At 44.4% G+C, this 14,532-nt stretch overlaps 2 non-coding genes across 2 annotated transcripts; both read left to right on the top strand.

The window, feature by feature from the left end:
• The first annotated feature begins 1,862 nt into the window (after positions 1-1,862).
• On the top strand, positions 1,863-1,944 carry trnal-cag (transfer RNA leucine (anticodon CAG)). Its single transcript has one exon. It is a non-coding gene; the product is annotated as a tRNA-Leu (tRNA).
• Positions 1,945-11,224: 9,280 nt separating this feature from the next.
• trnar-ucg (transfer RNA arginine (anticodon UCG)) lies at positions 11,225-11,314 on the top strand. Its single transcript is given in 2 exon segments — positions 11,225-11,260; positions 11,279-11,314. It is a non-coding gene; the product is annotated as a tRNA-Arg (tRNA).
• The last annotated feature ends 3,218 nt before the right edge of the window (positions 11,315-14,532 follow it).

Genomic DNA, 14,532 nt, shown 5'->3' on the forward strand with positions numbered 1-14,532 from the left:
CTCTTTCCAGTGGGCTATCTGTTGTTTTGGGGGTGAATCCATTGAAACGGGGTTACCTCCCTTCCCTGCTTTCTCTCTGTCTGTCCCTCTTGAGTCTCAAATGATACAATGGTCACGTTGACATATGTCTGCATATGTGTTTGTATCTGTGTTTTTTTTTCCTGGTTGCAATCGGACTCACTGGGGATCCAGGTTCAAATCCTGCCACAGCAGATGGTCACATTTGAATTGGAGAAGATACCTCGAATTAAGAATCTAATGATGACTATGTTGAGGTTGGATGGCTCACCGAGCTGGTTTGTTGTTCTGCAGACGTTTCATTACCGTGCTTGGTAACATCCTCAGTGCAGCTTCTGATGAAGTGTCGGTGTGTTTTCCCACCCGGTTTTTAAACTCTTGGGTCTGTTCCGATGGATTGCCTCACTTCCGGGTTTCCTCCATCGTGGAATGTATATGGGGTTGAGTTAATGTGTTTGTTAATAGCCTGCTTCGTGCAGTGCCATGCTTCCAGGAATTCTCGTCTTTGCCTGCCCCAGGATCTTGGTGTTGTCCCAGCTGAAGTGGCGGTTCTACTTGTCCATGTGGATTGAGATGAGTGAGCATTGTTCGTGTCTTTTTGTAGCCAGTTGTTCAATGATAATGAATATCCAAAGAACTGGGTCAGGAGATGCCTACAGGAACAGCATCAGAAAGATTCTACACGCCCCCGACACACTCATCACACTACCCTACATCAGGAACACGTCAGAACTCACCACAAGACATCTAAGGCCACTGGGCATCAGGGTGGCACACAAACCCACATCAAACCTACAAGTGACCACCCGAACTAAAGACCTACTCCCCACCATGGACAGGACCAATGTCATCTACAAAATCCCCTGCAGAGTCTGTGAGAAACACTACGTTGGACAAACGGGAAGGAAACTAGCAACAGTAAGAGAACACCAACCCTAACCCTGACTTAATCATTCAGCAGGATGTGAAATGCTGGTAACTCAGGCACGAGAGCTTTTCACTTCTTGAACGAAAAGCAATTGCATGCTGTGAGTATCACCGTGACATCTCTGATCATATTTTACATTCAGAAACTGCCTTTTGTGAAACTCTAAATAAGCACCGTTGAATTTTGTAAATTTTACTCAGTTGCTGTTCCTTGTCTCCCACTCCGGTTTCCAAATCAGCTGGCTGTCACCTGAAATTAGTTCATGTCCAGGATTGGAAAGCTGCACAGAGAAACGTTGGGGTAAGGAGAAAGGCAAGCAAGATGGCAGCTCGTAGCTGCACCGAGGTTCGAATAGCCTCCCAATGTGATTTGTCGTTCTTGAATTCTAATGCTGGCTCAGTTTTTCAGGCAGAGGGTTATCTTTCAGCCACTTACACTGCAAAACTGGTGTGTAAGTCTAAGTATGCTGCACGGTGTGAACTGGTGCACGATCTGCTCAGCTTGGTGCATTTCCCCAGTAGCCCGGTGGTTTTCACATTATGTGTTGACGCCAGAGTTGTTCAGTTTCGAACAAAGGGTGAAATCATTCACCATCGTGAAAGTCTAAATTCCAGAAATGCCGTGCGGTTCATATTTTCTTTATCCAAGCATAACTGTATACACTTTCTCCCAGGCACATTACATTTGTTGCCTAATTGAGTGTCACAAGGTGCTCTCAGCTTTCTGTTGATTTTTGATTTGATCGAGCTGTTGTCAGCATCTTGTGGGAAAAGAACGTTTTAGTTAGGCACTGCCCGGCAGCTAAGAAAATGGATGAACAAGACAGGGATCCTTGAAGTCTTTCCTTGTGCCTTTGCTTTTGTTGTTTTGCAGTAACAACATCAGAAAGAATCATATTTGTCCCTCCTGTATGGGTGGTCGTGTGGCCGAGCGGTCTAAGGCGCTGGAGTCAGGTTCCAGTCTCCTCGGAGGCGTGGGTTCGAATCCCACCGCTGCCATTATGGTTGGCTGTTCTGCTGAAGCTGGGTAGGGAAGACCTGTGTTTCAGTTGAAAGTAACAGAAGGCAAGGTTTTGTTTCTAATCAATGCACAATGCAGGTGAGCACAGAACATCTGCTCCTCATTTTCATCGCGTAACAGGATCAGTTTCATTATGGAAATGGAGAGAGCAGACAACCTTCGGTCTACCTCGCCAATATCGACCAGATATCCTAAATTAACGCAGCTCCATTTGCCAGCATTTGGTCAATATCCCTCTAAACCCTCCCGATTCACACACACATTTGGATCCCTTGGAAATGTTGTAATTTTACCAGGCTCCACCAATTCATCTGGCAGTTTAATGCATACATGCACCACTTTCTGGGCAAGAAAAAATGGCCCTCAGGTCGCTTTTAAATTGCTGCCCCTCACTTTAATTGTACACCCTCCAGGTTTTGACTCGCCCACCGTGTGATAAAGACCTTGACTACTCATCCTGCCTATATGCCTGATGCTTTTATAAACTTCCGCCAGGTCGTCCCTCAGCCCCCGACCCTCCAGGGAAAACTGCCCCAACCTATTCAGCATCGCCGTACGGTCCGAAACCTGCAACCCCGGCAACGTCCATGTGAATATTTTCTGGGCAGGTTTACATGATATCTTTTATTTTTCAATAGTGCCAATAATGCTGGACTACTTTGATCTGTTCGTAAAAAGAGACGTGAAGCGTTGAACAGCTGCAAATTTGAATGCTGTAGGAAGGCCAGAGTGCAGGGCAAAGCCGGGGCTGTGTTCCTGTAGTGTAGTGGTTATCACATGCACTTCAGCGCGAAAGGTTCCCGGTTCAAAGCCGGGCGGAAATAGTGGTGTTCCTCTTTTACAGCGATTGGTTCCTGGATGGACGTGGAGTGAGCTTTCTCGTTTGTTGTTCTCATCAGCCAACCTTTCTCTAAATGAAGTCGCCCATATCTGCTTTTGTTGTGGTCGGGAGGATCATTCTATTTCATTGCAGTGTGAATCTTTGTTAAATTTCGCTCCTTCCTGGCCATGAATGTGCGGAGGTGGTCACCGCTTTTAGAGTGCATTTAGCGTGCCCTAATCCTTTCTGTAGTGGAGTAGTGTCACCTTTGCTTTTCGTGCAAAAGCGCTCCAGCCCAAAGTCAAGGAAAAGCCTAATTGTCCCACGTCGCAGTGCACTGCGAATTCCTCTCTGTCAAGTACATCTCAAAGTAGTCTCTGTATGTCCTAGTTCCGTCAGAATCTGCCATGTCTCAAAGTGCATGAAACTAAACCAGAAGCCCTCAGTCACATTTTGGAGTAGAGAAACATGTTTGCATTTATTAGCAGCGAACACAATAGCGACTTATTCAGTCCACAACAGGAGTGAAGGGATTTACAAGCTCAGACCAACCTCATGACACTTGCTCTCGCAGAATCACGAGCATTAACGTATCCTCTCAAGTCAAAGACATGCTGGCATTGAAACTGAGGAAATGCAAGACAAGCTACCAATTGATATAGCATCCATTCATTTTTTTCTTTATATCAAGGAGGAGCAAGAAAGTCTAAACCAGGAGAGATAGGAAAGCAAGCCACATGAAGCTCAAGTGAAGCAAAATGTAGTTTCATCACTCACCAGGATGTGAAGTGATGGTGGCTCAGGCGTGAAAACTTATTGCTTCTTGAACAAAAAACAATCGCATGCTGTTAGCATTTCTTTGACATCTCTGATCGCCTTTTACGATCTGTCAATGTGCTCATAAACTACCTTTTGTGCAACTCTAAATAAGCAGCTTGGAATTTCGTAAAAGTTATTGCGTTTCTTTTCCTTGTTTTCAAACACAGGTGCCCGAATCAGCTGGCTGCCGTCTGACATTTGTTCGGGTCCCTGACTGGAAAGCTATGCGGGAAAATTGACTGTGAAGGAGAAAGACAAGGCAGGTGGCAGCTTATGCCTGCACCGAGGTTCAAACAACCTCACAACTTGATTTGTCGTTTTCGAATTCTCACACTTGCTTGAACCTTTTGACTTGCGCTTTTGTACAGAAACGAATACTAAAGTATGCTCTTGAGTCGAAGCCACGTTGGATATTAAACTGCAAAAAGGACAAGCCAGGTTACTAAGTATTGTTGTTTCCATTTTCTTTTCTTTCTTTTGCAAAGGATCAAGGAAAGCTAAACAAGAAGGAATATGAAAGCGAGGCTCGTGAGCTCCAGTGAAACACCTTCTCACTTATTCAGTCCTCAGCAAGTGACGTGAAGGTGACTCGGGCAAAACAGCTTTTCACCTCTTCGACACAAAGCAATCCCATTGCATTAGCACATTTTTGACATTTCTGATTGCTTTTTACATTCTGTCAATACGTGTAGAATCCGCCTTCTGTGTATCACTAGATAATTGAATTAGGACGTTGACATGAGATAATGGGAAGGAACATGATTTCCCCTCCCATTATGTCTTCCGACTTGTCTTCCAATGAACATACATCAAATGAAAGAGAAACTTCGCCATTTCACGCAAATTTTCAGAGAAGAAATCTACCAGAAACATCTGCTCATCCAACATACCCGCATAATTATCAGGAAATCCAACATAGCATTCACGTTATTCATTCAATTTATCACCTTCAATATATTTAGAGATATATAACTGTTAAATTCTCAACGGGAGTTGTAAGGATAAGGTCGGAAAAATCATCAAAGTTTTAGATCCATCATGATGTTAAAAAATGGCGAGTCAGCGGAGCCAGGTTGAATGACCTCTTCCTGCTCCTATGTTTCCATCTTTCGGTGTTGTTTCGAGCAGAGAATTGTCAACAGTAACGTGGAACAGAAAACAGTGTAACATAGGGCTGTGCCGAATGCAATTCTGAACTGAACTGATCCCACCTGCCTGCCAATGGTTGCATATTTCTCTATTACCTTACTGTTCATGTGTCTGTTTAAATGCCTCTTAAACGTTGCTGTCATGATGGTGAGAATGAAGCTACAACACTGAGTATCAAGTCTCTCACATTTACCCCGCTGCTCTCACAACTGGAATGGACAGCTCCTGTTGCAGTTTTAGATAGAACAATGGAGGATGCTCACAGGCGCTCTATCTGACAGCATGCTCCTTCACATAGGTTTCCAACTGGGCACATGGAGCAAGTTACCATGTAGATGTTGGGGCTTCAGGGGTAGATTTCTCACTTGTCGGGCTGAAGTTCTAGCTGTGGTGCTAAACATGATATTCTAAACCCAGTTCTGGCCTCTTCTTCATTTACAATTTTAGATGTGAAATTCAAGTTACCTTTGTGTTACGTTCTTATGCATTCACTCTTCACAAAAGCATTGGAACGTGTCCTTGAATGAAGTCATGGTGAAAGTTGATGATGGCGGGTGTAGTGTGTGACCTGTCGGTTGTGTGAATTTTGCAAACGAATTTGGTGACTTGTTGCTGAATCAAATTCTATGAAGAGTGTCGTGGCATGAAAGGGCATGTGAGGGCAGCATGGTGGCTCAGTGGTTAGCACTGCAGCTTCACAGCACCAGGGACGCAGGTTTGATTCCAGCCTCAGGGAAACTGTCTGTGCGGCATTTGCACATCCTCCCCGTGTCTGTGTGGGTTTCCTTCAGGTGGCCCAGTTTCCGCCCACAGTCTGAAGATGTGCAGACTAGGTGGATTGGCCATGCTAAATTGCCTGTGGAGTTCAGGGGGGTGTGGGTGGTAGGGGAAATGGGTCTGGGAGGGATCCTTCAAGGGGCAGTGTGGACTTGTTGGGCCAAAGTGCCTGTTTCCACACTGTCGGGAATCTGCTCTAAAGGCCCCTTGCCATGGGGATGTAATGTTATCTGTGAGGAATTGTTTTACTGACTCAAGGAGAGTGGACTGTGCTGTTCCCAGGAGTCAGTATTGGCAACAACCTCTCCTCAGGATAGATATTAATGAACCACACAGGTGTACAAGGTGCAGTTTCAAAATTCTAAATGATGCAAAACTCGCAAATGGACTGAATAACGCAGAAAGCCGAATAACTGCTTTTTACCCACAAAATGTATCTTGCTGGGCATTGCTCTGTGTTCCTTTCCTGAGCCTTGTGACACGGAGCCATGGCACAATCAGGGCAACACTTGAGCGAGTGTAAAAAGGGTGCAGTGCCAGAGGACATGCCGGGAGCAACACTAGGTACACAATGAAGTTAATTTCCCACAACAGGGGCATACCCCAAACAGCAGACTGAGGGGAGAGAACTCAGGGTGAGCTGAAGCTTTGAAAGTCGGTGCCCCAGAGACTGTGGAGGTCAGTTATTGAGTCTGTCCAAGAATGCAATTGACAGATTTCTGCAGAGCAAAAACATCAAGGGCTCAGGGGACAGTCGAGGAAAATCTTGAAAATGTACATTTCAATGCAGTTTAGCACTGTGTAATTAATCAAGTTCCTCGAACATCTTCGGAACCCACGAGTGAAGATTTCATATCCCAGCCCTCAGGCAATTTGCCAACCATTAAGGTATAATCCAAAATATGGAGCTACATGGATGTGCTCTGCTCCAGTGGCACAATCGGTCAGCATGTAGTACTTATTTGGCAGTATAGAGGTGTCTGCCAATGCTGAGGCTTTGAGTTCAAGCCTCACTTGGAGCAACTTCAGTTTGTCATGTTTCAAGAGGGTATTGAAGAAAGTCAATTCTGCCAAAGTTTGCAAAAAAAAGTTCTGTGCATTGTGAAATGACTCAACGATTGACAGACAACCTGCAAATATTCACAATGTGAAGGAATATCTTCGGAGAGAGAAAAGAAGGTGATTTTTTTCAGCTCAAAGACATTTCTCACATGGGTGACTGCACTGAGTTAAATTGGGGGAAAAGGGCTCTGAAGATCATTTCAATTTATTCACTTTGCTGCAAACTCGCACAGGTCAGTGAAATACTATAAATGGAATCAGATTTATCGAATTCAGCCGTTCGAATGTTACGTTCTACTTTAGTTAGAAATGTTATCAGATTTAAATACAGAGCTGCTGAGAGGAAGGGAGGGTTCAAAATGCAAAAAAAAAGACAGACCCTTGTATGTGGATTTCTTGGATGGAGCTCAGAAAGTATGAAATGTACTTCAAATCATCGGGATGTGGTTAAATCTTTAAGGCACCAGTGTAAAACGGGAAGCACGACAGTTCCCTTCCGAATCGAAAGGGTCTAACTTTACTATTTAATTGAAAATATATTCCATTTATAATGCTTCACGGAGAATGAACTGCCGAACTTATTCAGCTGCACGTGTACAATAAATTTCATTGCACGTGAAGTCAAAGAAATTTGAAACTATTCCCCACCTCCCCACAGCCTTTGTCTCACTGTTAAGGTGCCTGTTTAGGGACCGAGGGGTGCAGGTACAGAAACCTTTGAAGTTTACTGCACACTTAGACAGGGTGGTTAAACAGGCTTTTGGCGCACTTACCTTCTTTGCTTAGTCATTTGAATTTGGGAGTTGGGAAGTCACGGAAGTTGCACAGGACGTTGGTGAGGCCTCTTCTGGAATACAGTGCGCAGTTTCGGTCACACAGTTGTAGGAGCCATATTTTTAAGCTAGTGAGTATTAACAAGAAGGCTACCAAGATGTTACCTGTGTGGAAGGTTTGAGTTATAAATAAAGATTGGACAGACTGTGACTATTTTCTCTAGTCCTTCGGAGGTTGAGAGGCGACCTGACAGAAGTTTATAAAATAACGAGACGTGTAGACACTAATAATGGTAATTTTCTTTTCGCTGGTATGGGGCATGTGAAGACTAGAAGCCATTTATAAGTTGTGAGGAGATAATATAAAACAAAGATACGAGAGGCAGAGCATCACAATGACTGTGAATAAAACGATGGCAAGTTGTAGCAGTGAAACATGTGGCAGAGAAACGGGTGACAGTGATGCTGGCATGCGACATCTCAAATGTGTCATTTGCCAGTGAAATTCACCGCTTCACCAAGTGGAGAACATTGAAGTGAAGCAGTGACAGCAACTAACTTAGTTGGTTATTCATTCTGCGAATGCTCTTTCCGCGGATGTCCCTGTTAACATCACGCGTGGACAGGATGAAAGATGCAGCAACATGTGTGGAGCAGTGGGTGTAATTGGTAATGCATCTGACTTTGGATTAGAAAATGGAAATGTTGTATCTTCCCCCTCTGGAATGACATTGACAGCTTTCCCACATTTGCAAAAAGACAGTTGCTTCCAAAGATTTTTTTCTTTTTGCAGTTTTTTTTGTTGGATTCCAAGCAGCTGAAGTGATTGGATAGCTGCATTTTGGACATTGAAAGTTGACCATGAGCAACTTCAGTGTGGGACTATTTCAACTCACTGTCCATTTCATATCTCAGCTCATGGCAATGGCTCCCATTGTCAGAGTAACTGCTTGTGTTCCACATAAAGCTGCCTTTTGCCAGGGAACCGTGTGTACGGTGAGGATACAGAGCACTTTTAATCCAAAGGCCTCTGTCACTCTCGGAGGATATATCTTTGTATCTCCCTCTGTGGCTTAAAATGAGGATGATTACTTCAAGGTGCTTTAGCTTATTTTTATCATCTCAAACTTCAGTCCCATTCGTTGATTCCAGGGATAATCTCATTGAAATTTGCACTCTCAAATTAAGAAAACCAAAAGCAGTGGGAGAAACACTGGAAACTGGGACTAGAAAAGATCTGAACACACACACTGACAAGATGGACAAATGGTCTTTTTCTATACGATTAAAACCTCCAAGAGGGAGAGAGACTGACCTGCAGCCAAAATGAACAATAGGCTGAAAAGGCTAAAGCAGTGCCATTGAGAAAAGATGGCAAGGGCCACAATGCTTTCCCTGGTGGCCCAGTGGTTAGGGTTTGGCCCCCTCAACACTGTGGCACAGGTTTTGATTCCCATGTTTCGCCTCCCAACTAACAGATTTTGTGTTGTTTTTCATGTTATGGTTGGCATTGGGTAGTTTGGTTGAGCTGATGGTGAGAAATTCTTTCCACTGACCAGGCGCAGTAACAGTTCGATTCCCTCTTCTCCGAAAGTGAGACTGACACTGCAAAGGCCCATTGGCATCTCAGACGGTCTTAGATTTCATAATGAACCACATTCGCACACTCCCAAAGATTTTCGCGAGAAGATGTCAAACAGCGAAGAGAGGACACTGCTGCAGATAACAAGGGCTCAAGTGGGATTTAAACGTGGGACCTCTGAAATCCTCATCAACGACCCTCACACCTCTACACCAATGAACAGTTTCATCGAGCATCAGCTTTCTGCCGTAATCTAGTTGACTGTCATACAATGAATGACCTTTGGATGTTGGAGACAGCTTTCAAGTTCTATCTGCTCCAGAGGTGAGTAATAGCATCTTTGAACAAGCTGCTTACATTTAAAAAAAAATCTCAGTTCAGGCAGTGAAAGCAACAATGAACGGCTTTTTCCCATTCTGCCCCTGCTCCCAGGCTGCTGCTGTTTGCTCCTTTCCCCGAGCACCGGGCTACCTTCAATGGCAGATGGATCAAACCATTTCCCCCCACGGACAGGCAGTGCTTGGGAATGGTATATGTTTTGCGGCTCCTTCTTGAACACAGGAAAGGTGAAAAGCAGAAGAGGCAGAATCAGACGTCATGAAATTATAAACCACGATTGGAAACTTCCATCAAGTGACATTAATCAGAGACAAAGAGAAAGATACAGAGCTGCTAGAAAAGAGAGAAGTTGACACTGGAGACTATTCCCTTTAGAAACTTAATACAGGACATTTCTTTGCAGCGTGTTTGGTTTTCAGGATTCGACTTCATACAGCAATCTTGCAGAAAGTCTTTTGCAATGCGGACGTCAGTTTCTTTGTTATGGCCGGGCAGGAGTTAATATCTGACACCAACAGTTCCTAATTAAGAGAATCCAAGTGAAACACTCACTCACTGAGAGTCATCCCCAACGTCCCTGAGCTGCGGAGCTGCAGGCAGTTCAAGGGAGGGTTAAAAATGAGCCATTGTGTCTCCCTCGCCTGCTCTGTCACAGAGACAGTGAACAAAATCAGAAGTCACACGACACCAAGTTCTAGTCCAACAGGTTTATGTGAAATCACAAACTTTCACAGCGCCGCTCCTCCATCAGGTTAAGTGACACTTTTCACCGGCATCGCCACATCACAGCGACAGAGACTGACGTCATACACCCATGGCGTCATTCCCGTACAGGAAGAAGACGTTTGGCCCATCGAGTGCACGGAGATTCTCTGTCACTTGTCTCTCTCCATGGTTATCCACAATCGGTAATATCTGTCCTAATAACGGTGATCTGTATCTGTGACGTGATGTTGTCTCCGATCCTTTGGTCACTCACAACTTCTCATTTCACCTGAAGGACACTGCTTCCTTAAACAGCATGGGGAATTACTGCAGGGTATCCATTGCATGTAAAACACTACAGCTGATGTTTTTCAAATTCAGCACTTTATTCCTGCGATCTCAGAGAACTGGTTTAACAAATCAGACCATCGCAGGCCGAGACAGAACATGAGGAGGCCATTCAGGCCTTCAGACACGTGTCACCTCATTTGCGTAAACTTGGCCCATGCATCAATATGAGATATTTATTTCATTTGCATGGACTTATGGGAAGCAGCTCAAAACACATCAAAATGATGAGGTCTGATTTCAATGAGATCAATTTCAGACTGAGATCCCTGAGAGTGTTTGCAGTGAATACATTGTGCACGGGGAAGAAGGAAGCAAGTTTTAAACAAGCCCTACATGTAGTCAACAGACATCTTCACTGGTGGTGAAAAGTCCTCTCTAAGTGCAGTTCTCTTTATGCTTCATGTTCTAAAATCCTATTTACCTGTTTACTGATCCTCACCTGTGGAAACAGTTTCTCATTGTCTACTGCCATGAAATCTCCATTTGACCCTCTTTGCTTGAAACAGAACAATCCTGGCCTTTTGAATATCTCCACAAATCTGAATTCCCTCAGCCCCAGGCATGATGAAGCCTGAAGATTGCAACAAAACTTTAGAAACAAAATTCACTTGGAAGGTGGTAACATGGAAATAAAACAAAACAGCAACAGAATCTCCTGCTTCACAAATCTTTCAAAACTTTCTGTGATCCAATTGGAAACAAATTGTATAATATTCACTCAATAGAGAGAACCCGGTGCCAGGAGAACAGGCAAACAGCACCGTCTCAGGAACAGGGAGACAGATTGAGAAATAAAATATTCTTGAAAGTCTTTGCTGCTTTGAATTCCCTGAACAAAGTGGGATGTACCTCACTCTGAAAGAGGTGTTCCTCTGTTCGATGGCTCGTTGGTCTAGGGGTATGATTCTCGCTTTCGGTCTAATATGCCACTGACATGCGAGAGATCCCGGGTTCAAATCCCGGACGAGCCCAGATTTCTTCTCTTGACATTCACTGAATCACTCAACCAGCTTTGTGAGAAACGAAGCTGCTCTAACGTCATTGTGAACCCAGCACAGAGAAACACTTGTTCAAAGCACAAGAGTGTTTCCGAATGTGTGCTCCGCAATCTGAATGATTCTGGAGATCGCACGAACTGCAAACACTGGAGACAGAATTGTTGCAGTGTGGAACTGGAGGAATGCAGCAGGTCAGGCAGCAGAGGAGAAGGAGAAAAGTTGACAGTTAGGTCCAAGGCCAATCATCAGAATGAATTCTACCCTTAATTAATGGTCAATTATGTATGTGTGAAAGTTCAGGAAGCTGTGAGGCAAAGTGACTGGAGACAGTGCTGAACAGGTTTGCGTGAACACTGACGCGTGTGAAGAATGTCATCAAGAAAGATAGATTGGAAAGTTGATATAGTTCTTCTTGGAGAACAGTAAACTGGTCTGAGTAAAGCTTTCCAAGTTGTGAATGGTATGAACAGGAGAACTCCCAGGATAAAAATGCTCACATGCCTGTAAAGATCGAGATCAATTAGGCAGAGGTGTAAAGTCATGACGAAAAGAAGTAAGAATTACATGACATAGCACATTTTTATACAACAACTAAGTGGACCTGTAAATCCCTGCCTGACTGCAACAAAGAGGCAGATTCATGCCACACAAAATGGAATTTGATGGTTCTGTGAAAAGCCACAATGTGCAGAGTTACAGGTAGAAGGCAGGAGAGTGATATTAAAACAGACACTCATGTACTTATTGTGGAGACCCGACGCACCCACAGCTAAGGCGAGCTACATGGTCTCCGTCTGCATTTTGACAAATTTTGTGATTCTGAGTGGAATGACAGCTCGACCAACAGAATGTGGGAACTTAGACAAAGGTAATACTTACACAAAGGTGACATGCCTAAGCCACAGAAGATTACAGAACAACAGTGAAGATCTTTTGACATCATTCTTTCAGGTACATGCCACACAACAGTTGAAAAGCTAAATACTTGTTGAAAAAGTCATGAGCTAGAGCAACAGAGTGATGCAGCGGGAGCATGCTGGGCCCATACTCCAGAGATCGAAAACTCGAAACCATTCTCTGCCTTTTGCTACAGGCATATTGCGCTCTGTCCCGCATCCTGTGTTTTGATCAGTTCTCTGTTTCCCATAGCTTCATGTGCCTGAAATAAATATCTCATATTGATACACTGGCCAAGCTTGCAGAGGGGAGGTGACATACTTATGAAGGTCTTCTGCTTTCTCTGTTGTCTGCCCTAAACTGAACTGTAAAACCTCTTATCTGAGATGGGAATAAACTGAGGAAGTTGAAGCACATCAAGTGCAGCTATTTTTTCATTTCTGCCAGTAATACCCCATGCCGTTTCAGATGTGAATATTTGGAGGATCAGCAGTGTGAGACAGCATGGGAAGGCACAATGGTTCAGTGGTTAGCACTGCTGCCTCACAGCGCCACAGACCCTGCTTCAATTCTGCCTTCCGGAGATAGTCTATGTGGAGTTTGCAAACTCTTCCGGCTTCCTGAAGTTGTTCTCGTTTCCTCCCACAGTCCAGAGATGTGCAGGTTCAGTGGACTGGCCGGGCTAAGTTCCCCGTAGTGTTTGGCGATGCGTGGGTTATGGGAGGAGTGGGGTTGGTGGGATGCTTTGAGGTGCAGTGTGGACTTGTTGGGATGCAGGATCTGTTTCCACTTTGTAGGGGTTCTGTGAGCATTATGGTGCAGACACCACCATTAGGGAGATATATCACTGAGAAATACAAGTGGTTTTGGGACACTGTGGCTTGATGGGCTGAATGGCCATGGATTGATGACATCACTCTCCCTGTCTCTGAGAGGGAGCGGTGGGAGAGAAACAATGGCTCATTTTGAACCCTCCCTTCTGCATTGTACTGTCTGCAGCCCCGCAACTCAGGACCGTTGGGGACGTCCATCAGTGAGTGAGTGTTTCACTCAGGTTCTGTTAATCTGGGACTGTTGGTGTCAGACATTAACTCCTGCTCTGGATGCAGCAAAGGAAAAGACTCCCGCATTGCAAAGGTGTTATTTGCAGGGTTGTTGTGTGCAGACAAATTTTGAACACCAAACAGGCTGCAAAGAAAGATCCCCTTTTAAGTTGTTGAAGGGACTAATCTCCAGTTTTGTCTTCTCTCTTTCACAGCAGCTCTCCAAGCTTCTGTCCGTCTCTGATAAATGTCATTCGACAGAAGTTCAAATTGTCATTTATTACTTGCTGCAGAAGCCTGATTCCACAGCTCTGCTCCATCCCTCTTCCAGTGCTTGAAAGGGAGCGGTAGAGCATATACCATCTTCCAGCACTACCTGCCCATGGAGGGAAATTATTTGATGCATCTGCCAATGGGGTGAACCCTGTCCCAGCGGAAGGGACAAATAGAACCGTCCCAGGAACAGGGAGACAGAACGAGAAGATGCTCTTTGTGGTTTTCACTGCCTGAAGCAATGGGGAATAATTGTCCAATCAACATGTTCAGATATGTTATAACACACCTCTGGAGCAGCTAGAGCTTCGCCTCTGGTCGCCCACATCTGAGGTAGGGACACTACCACTGCGTGAGTGGCATCTGATTTATTGTTAAGTGGGACTTCATCAGACTGGGTCATTAGTCTCGTGGTCTGATTGTCACTTCAGCTAGATGTCGTCAGTGCAAGAAGTTGCAGGTTCGAATCCTGTGTGAGGCTTTATTGCCTTTGACATGTGTTTCATTTTTAATGTTTGGTAGAACATGGAGGCGGCTCTTTATGAAATCAATTTCAGATTATGATCGAAAGCGTCTTTGCTGTGAATATATTACATGCATCCACTTCACCTGAGGAAGGAGCCACACTCTGAAAGCTCCTGATTTCAGATAAACCTGTTCGTCTGTGACCTGATATCGTGTGACTCCTGACTTTATATCACATTCGGAGGAAAATGAGTCAAGTTTTAAACCATGTCTGCTCACAGTAACCTGGCTTCCTCATTGGGGATGATAAGCGCTATGTCAATGCAACTATGTCTCTTTCAACTGTCCTTAAATGAAAGTATCTGTTTACTGACCTTAGTCAATTGAAAGAAATTTTTGCTATCAGCTTAATCAAACTACCAAACCCCATCACTACCCACCCCCAACATTATAAGCGGCTCCAAAGTTGCCAGCTGGTCGTTGGAAATGTGGAAAGGAAACAAAACAGCGAAC

Source organism: Stegostoma tigrinum, unplaced genomic scaffold (genome assembly GCF_030684315.1).
Source record: "Stegostoma tigrinum isolate sSteTig4 unplaced genomic scaffold, sSteTig4.hap1 scaffold_98, whole genome shotgun sequence".
Taxonomy (NCBI): Eukaryota; Metazoa; Chordata; class Chondrichthyes; order Orectolobiformes; family Stegostomatidae; genus Stegostoma; species Stegostoma tigrinum.